The sequence below is a fragment of the Salvelinus sp. IW2-2015 genome, linkage group LG20, assembly GCF_002910315.2.
Source record: "Salvelinus sp. IW2-2015 linkage group LG20, ASM291031v2, whole genome shotgun sequence".
Taxonomy (NCBI): domain Eukaryota; kingdom Metazoa; phylum Chordata; class Actinopteri; order Salmoniformes; family Salmonidae; genus Salvelinus; species Salvelinus sp. IW2-2015.
Genome location: NC_036860.1, coordinates 63,811,709 through 63,817,897, shown reverse-complemented (window position 1 = coordinate 63,817,897; position 6,189 = coordinate 63,811,709). Strand labels below are relative to the sequence as shown.

Genomic DNA, 6,189 nt, shown 5'->3' with positions numbered 1-6,189 from the left:
AGGCTCTGAATGATCGGCTATGAAAAGCCAACTGACATTTACTCCTGAGGTGCCTGACCTGTTGCACCCTTGACAACCACTGTGATTATTATTATTTGACCCTGCTGGTCATCCATGAACATTTGAACATGCATGCTTTTCAACCGTTCGCTGCCTGCACCCGCACGCCCGACTAGCATCACCACCCTGGACGGTTCCGACCTAGAATATGTGACATCATAAGTACCAGGTGTCTGGCTAGACTGACAAACTCTCCTTCCAGACTCATATCAAACATCTCCAATCCAAAATCAAATCAAGAATCGGCTTTCTATTCCGCAACAAAGCCTCCTTCACTCACGCCGCCAAACTTACCCTAGTAAAACTGACTATCCTACCGATCCTCGACTTCGGATGTCATCTACAAAATAGCTTCCAATACTCTACTCAGCAAACTGGATGCAGTTTATCACAGTGCCATTCGTTTGTTACTAAAGCACCTTATACGACCCACCACTGCGACCTGTATGCCCTAGTCGGCTGGCCCTCGCTACATGTTCGTCGTCAGACCCACTGGCTCCAGGTCATCTACAAGGCTATGCTAGGTAAGTGCCGCCTTATCTCAGTTCACTGGTCACGATGGCTACACCCACCCGCAGCACGCGCTCCAGCAGGTGTATCTCACTGATCATCCCTAAAGCCAAAACCTCATTTGGACGCCTTTCCTTCCAGTCTCTGCTGCCTGCGACTGGAACGAATTGCAAAAATCTCTGAAGTTGGAGACTTTTATCTCCCTCAACAACTTTAAAAATCTGCTATCCGAGCAGCTAACCGATCGCTGCAGCTGTACATAGTCCATCTGTAAACTACCCACCCAATTTACCTACCTCACCCCCATACTGCTTTTATTTATTACTTTTCTGCTCTTTTGCACACCAGTATCTCTTCTTGCACATGATCATCTGATGATTTATCACTCCAGTGTTAATCTGCTAAATTGTAATTATTCGATTTATTGCCTACCTCATGCCTTTTGCACACATTGTATATAGATTTCTTTTTTTTTCTACCATGTTATTGACTTGTTTATTGTTTACTCCATGTGTAACTCTCGTGTTGTCTGTTCACACTGCTATGCTTTATCTTGGCCAGGTCGCAGTTGCAAATGAGAACTTGTTCTCAACTAGCCTACCTGCGTTAAATAAAGGTGAAATAAAAAATAAATAAATAAACATCTTGGCCATGTTCTGTTATAATCTCCACCTGGCACAGAAGAGGACTGGCCACCCCTCATAGCCTGGTTCCTCTCTAGGTTTCTTCCTAAGTTCTGGCCTTTCTAGGGAGTTTTTCCTAGCCACCGTGCTTCTACACCTGCATTGCTTGCTGTTTGGGTTTTAGGCTGGGTTTCTGTACAGCACTTTGTGACATCAGCTGATGTAAGAAGGGCTTTATAAATACATTTGATTGAAATTGATTGATCTTCTAAATCAAAGAGGAATATGCAAAGCAAGAGTATGTTAGCTACATGAAGTAGTTAAGAGAAAACATGCAATGTAGCAAAGCTTATAGAGTCCCCTAGGAAACACTTATCAACACTTTAGTTCCTACCCTGTCACAATAACTCCTCCCTGCATTTTAATTGTTGTCATCTCAAACAACACTGTATTCAAAGTGCCCACTATTTCATTCTAACTATAGAATTAGAATAGTCATTCTATTTCCATGATTCCAACAGTTTTTCTCTAATTCGCAAGTAAAAACGCAATTGCAACATTTGGTTAAAGATAAGTCCTAGATTATTTGCCCATATCGTGCAGCCCTACGGGGCAGTGTGAACTTATCTCAATTGAGCAGTGGGTAAAGTAATTAAGTAAAAATACTTTAAAGTACTACTTTAGTCATTTTTTGGGTATCTGTATTTGTTAAAGTAAATTTAAATGTTGAAAGATAATGATGAAATAATTCCCATTCTGAAACTTATAACTGTATGAAATTGATTAGAATCATACATTTATTATCTGATGGGTTTGTTTAGTTTAGTCAGGAAAAGTTATAATAATGAGGTGTGTAGTTTTAGTCAGAATTAGGCTAAAGAGGCGTAAGGGATAACATGGGCTACAATTGATCTCTCCGGTCTCTAAAGTGTCTTAAACACAGACTGTCTGAGCAAGATTCGGTGCCGACCTTGGCTAGGGGCCACAGAGAGATTGGGGACAGGGAGTGATTCTCACGGTCCCTAATCTTTGTCGGCTGGGTAGCAGGACAGTACGTGCGTAGGATACCTACTGTTTGTGTGCAAATGTATGTGCGTATGAATTCTGTTTGTGTGTCACGAATCCCGCTTCCTGAGTCTGTTTTTGCCTGTGTTCTGTCCTGGAGTGTTTTTMCCMGTGTRCTGGAACGCACCCTGTCTGGTTGCCGGGCGACGTAGCTAGTTGGAGGATCTCTGAGTACCCGCACCTGTATCCCATCAGCTATCTGCACACCTGGTCCTGATCATCAGCCCTCCACTTCATAAGCGCTGACCTGACATCCATTATCTGCCGGATCGTTAGCCATGAACAGTATGTTGTGCCAGCGTATCAGCCTCCAGTTTGATAGAGTTCGTTTTGTTGTTTTGTACGTCTTGCTTGCCTTGAACTTACCTCCGTTTTTTCTGTCTACAGTCATTCACCCGGAACACTCATCCCATCCCTACCTGGTCGTCGGTGACTTCAGTTACTTCCTTGGATCTGCTTACTCAATTCCATCAACTCACCTCCGCTGCCCGCTCCGCTACTTGGATTTTTCTATCACTACATTTAAACTTGTAAATAAATACTCACCTTCGTCTAACTCTCCTTGTCCTGGTCTGCTTCTGGGTTCTACTTTAGAGAACCGTGACAGTATGTGCGTAAGGAGCTAGTATAAAATGAATGGTTTTGTACAACTAACCAGTGCTCTCGTGAATAAACCTTATTGACTATTTTAGCTGGGCCTCCGTCTGTTTCATTTCAATCAGTATCTTACAAATCCTGATTAGCAGACTGAGTAGTTTAATTGGATTGGTTTATGAACATCGAGGACATAATTCTCATTACAGTACTTTACTTTACTATTTTTTATTTTTGACAACTTTTACTTTTACTTCACTACATTCCTAAAGAAAATACTGTACTTTTTACTCCATACATTTTCCCTGACACCTAAAAGTACTTGTTACATTTTGAATGCTTAGCAGGACAGGAAAATGGTCCAATTCACGCACTTGTCAAGAGAACATCCCTGGTCATCTACTGCCTCTGATCTGGAGGACACACTAAACACAAATGCTTTGTTTGTAAATTATGTCTGAGTGTAGGAGTGTACCCCTGGCTATCAGTAAATTAAAAAAACAAGAAAATGGTGCCATCTGGTTTGCTTAATACAAGGAATTTTTAATTATTTATACTTTTAGTTTTGATACTTAAGTACATTTGATCAATTAAATGTACTTTTGATACTTAAGTATATTTAAAACCAAATACTTTTAGACTTTTACTCAAGTAATATTTTACTGGTTGACTTTCACTTTTACTTTAGTAATTTTCTATTAACGTATCTTTACTTTAACTCAAGTATGACAATCGGCTACTTTTTCCACTACTACAATTGAGTGCAGGAAATGCAGAAATGATAAAAGTGCTGAAATTATTTTTGGTTGAAGTTGAATTGAACAGTATAAAACAATCAGAATGGAGAAAGACTCACTGAAATCACTTAGAATATATGTGTTGCCACCCTAGGATCACTCACTACTCATAAAGCACCCTAGGATCACTCACTACTCATAAAGCACCCTAGGATCACTCACTACTCATAAAGCATCCTAGGATCACTCACTACTCATAAAGCATCCTAGGATCCACCACTACTCATAAAGCACCCTGGGATCACTCACTACTCATAAAGCACCCTGGGATCACTCACTACTCATAAAGCACCCTGGATCACTCACTACTCATAAAGCACCCTAGGATCACTCACTACTCATAAAGCACCCTAGGATCACTCACTACTCATAAAGCACCTAGGATCACTCACTACTCATAAAGCACCCTAGGATCACTCACTACTCATAAGCACCCTAGGATCACTCACTACTCATAAAGCACCCTAGGATCAACTCACTACTTCATAAGCACCCTGGATCACTCACTACTCATAAAGCACCCTAGATCACTCACTACTCATAAAGCACCCTAGGATCACTCACTACTCATAAAGCAACCCTAGGATCACTCACTACTCATAAAGCACCCTAGTATCACTCCACTACTCATAAAGCACCCTAGGATCACTCACTACTCATAAAGCATCCTAGGATCACTCACTACTCATAAAGCATCCTAGGATCACTCACTACTCATAAAGAAAATGTAGAACTTTTATTATCCAAAAACTAACAACACTGTCAAATACCGTCATGCCGTTCAATTTAAAAAAAATCCTGTGATGTAATATTTTGGCAATATCGCCCAGCCCTAGGATAGCATAGTCATCCCTGTATTAACCTCTCTGCTCTCTGCTGCTCCACTGTCAACAGGAGTTCATTGAGCAACACTCATTAGGAATTTGTTCTTAAACTGACTTGCCTAGTTAAATAAAAGTAAAATAATAAAAAATATATAAAAAAATTGACATTAGTGACATCACCGAGTTACATACACAAGACCAAGGAACATACCGTTAGCCTGCTTCTGTTTCAGATATGCGCTCTAGCTTTAATAAAGAGTGGATGGTATATGCGTATTGTGTGTATGTGTTTCTGTCTGTGTGTTTGTGCCCGTGTCTCTCTGTGTGTCCTGTATGTGTGCGGTGTCCATACCGTGCAGTCAGCCATGGTGATGTGTCTAGCAGCCGTCCTAACATCCACCTCCGCCAGAAGCTCTTTAACCCTCTTCAGAATGCTCATCTCTAAGGGCTTGTTCTCCTGGGGCATCAGGTGCGAGACGTACATCCCTGGTCTGAAGGAGGAGGCTGTCTCCACCAGGGGGGCGATGAACGCCTCTTCTCCAGCTCCATCCTCCCTCCCTGGGGCAGGCCCTCGGCCCTCCTCCACACGCAGCCTCTCCACGTAGCTCTTAGTGGGAGGTGTGGGGGGCATGCCGGCGGCACAGTGAGCCTTAGGACAGAGGGCCGGGGTGGGCCGTAAGTTGCAGTAGCTGCTCCCCGTCTCGGAGCCATCTGCTGGGGTTTCGTAGGAGCAGTGGGCCAGGGTGGAGTGGGAGCTGGCTGCTAGCACGTCGGGTAGGTTGTTGTTGGAGCCAGGGCTGAGCTGGGGGTCGCTGGAGTGTCTCAGGACTGGCGAGGGGGGCACCACAGCCAGAACTCTAACCCCTGACTGGGTTCTGTGTCTGTGGACTGGACAGCGAAGCACAGGGTTACACATGTAAATTCCAGACCTGGGTTCACAAATAGTATTGATTTTCTTACAAATACACTGAGTGTACAAAACATTAAGAACACCTGGACCAGGTGAACCCAGGTGAAAGCTATGATCCCTTATTGATCCTCAATATTAGGAAGTGGTTCTTAATGTTTTGTACACTCAATGTACTTCAGCTGCGCTTGATTGATTGAGTGTGCATGGTGCAATTGGCCCAATGGACGATTCCAAAAGTGCAAACCCCCAAAAGTTCCCATCTGGCTCTCCAGAAAGGCTCAATCAAAAGGACCACCAAACCCACACAGTATGCAATAATCTCAATGAATTATCTATAATCTCAATAACCTCTTAATAATTCAATAATCTCCATAGAAAGGACTCACTGTGGCTGTAGGCTGGGGAGAGAGGTGTCTCCCCTAAAGGAGGACGGCGATACTCCTGGATGAGGTCCATACTCAGAGCACAGTTCCTCATGGCGTCTTTGTGGTTGTGAATAGTAGAGGAGCTGCAAACACCAACAAACACACTCATTTTCCATCTGTTTTTAATACGGCTGTGGGTCCTTGGTCTGAACCATACGTCTGAATCGAGCAAGTTTCCCAAAGCTTCAAATCAAGTCATCTCATAAATGAAGTGCCAGTTATACATTTTACCCGATTGGTCTACTGAGAAGAGGTGAACATTTTACCCGATTGGTCTACTGAGAAGAGGTGAACATTTTACCCGTCATCTCTTTCATTGTTCAACTCTTGTCTGTCATCTTTCTGTTGTTTTGTCCTCTTTGTCTGTCAACTTTTGTGCTG

At 42.8% G+C, this 6,189-nt stretch overlaps 1 pseudogene; it reads right to left on the bottom strand.

Annotated features, from left to right (window-relative positions):
• The window catches only part of LOC111980055 (SH2 domain-containing protein 3C-like), a 141,543-nt pseudogene that overhangs the window by 7,642 nt on the left and 127,712 nt on the right, over positions 1–6,189 (bottom strand).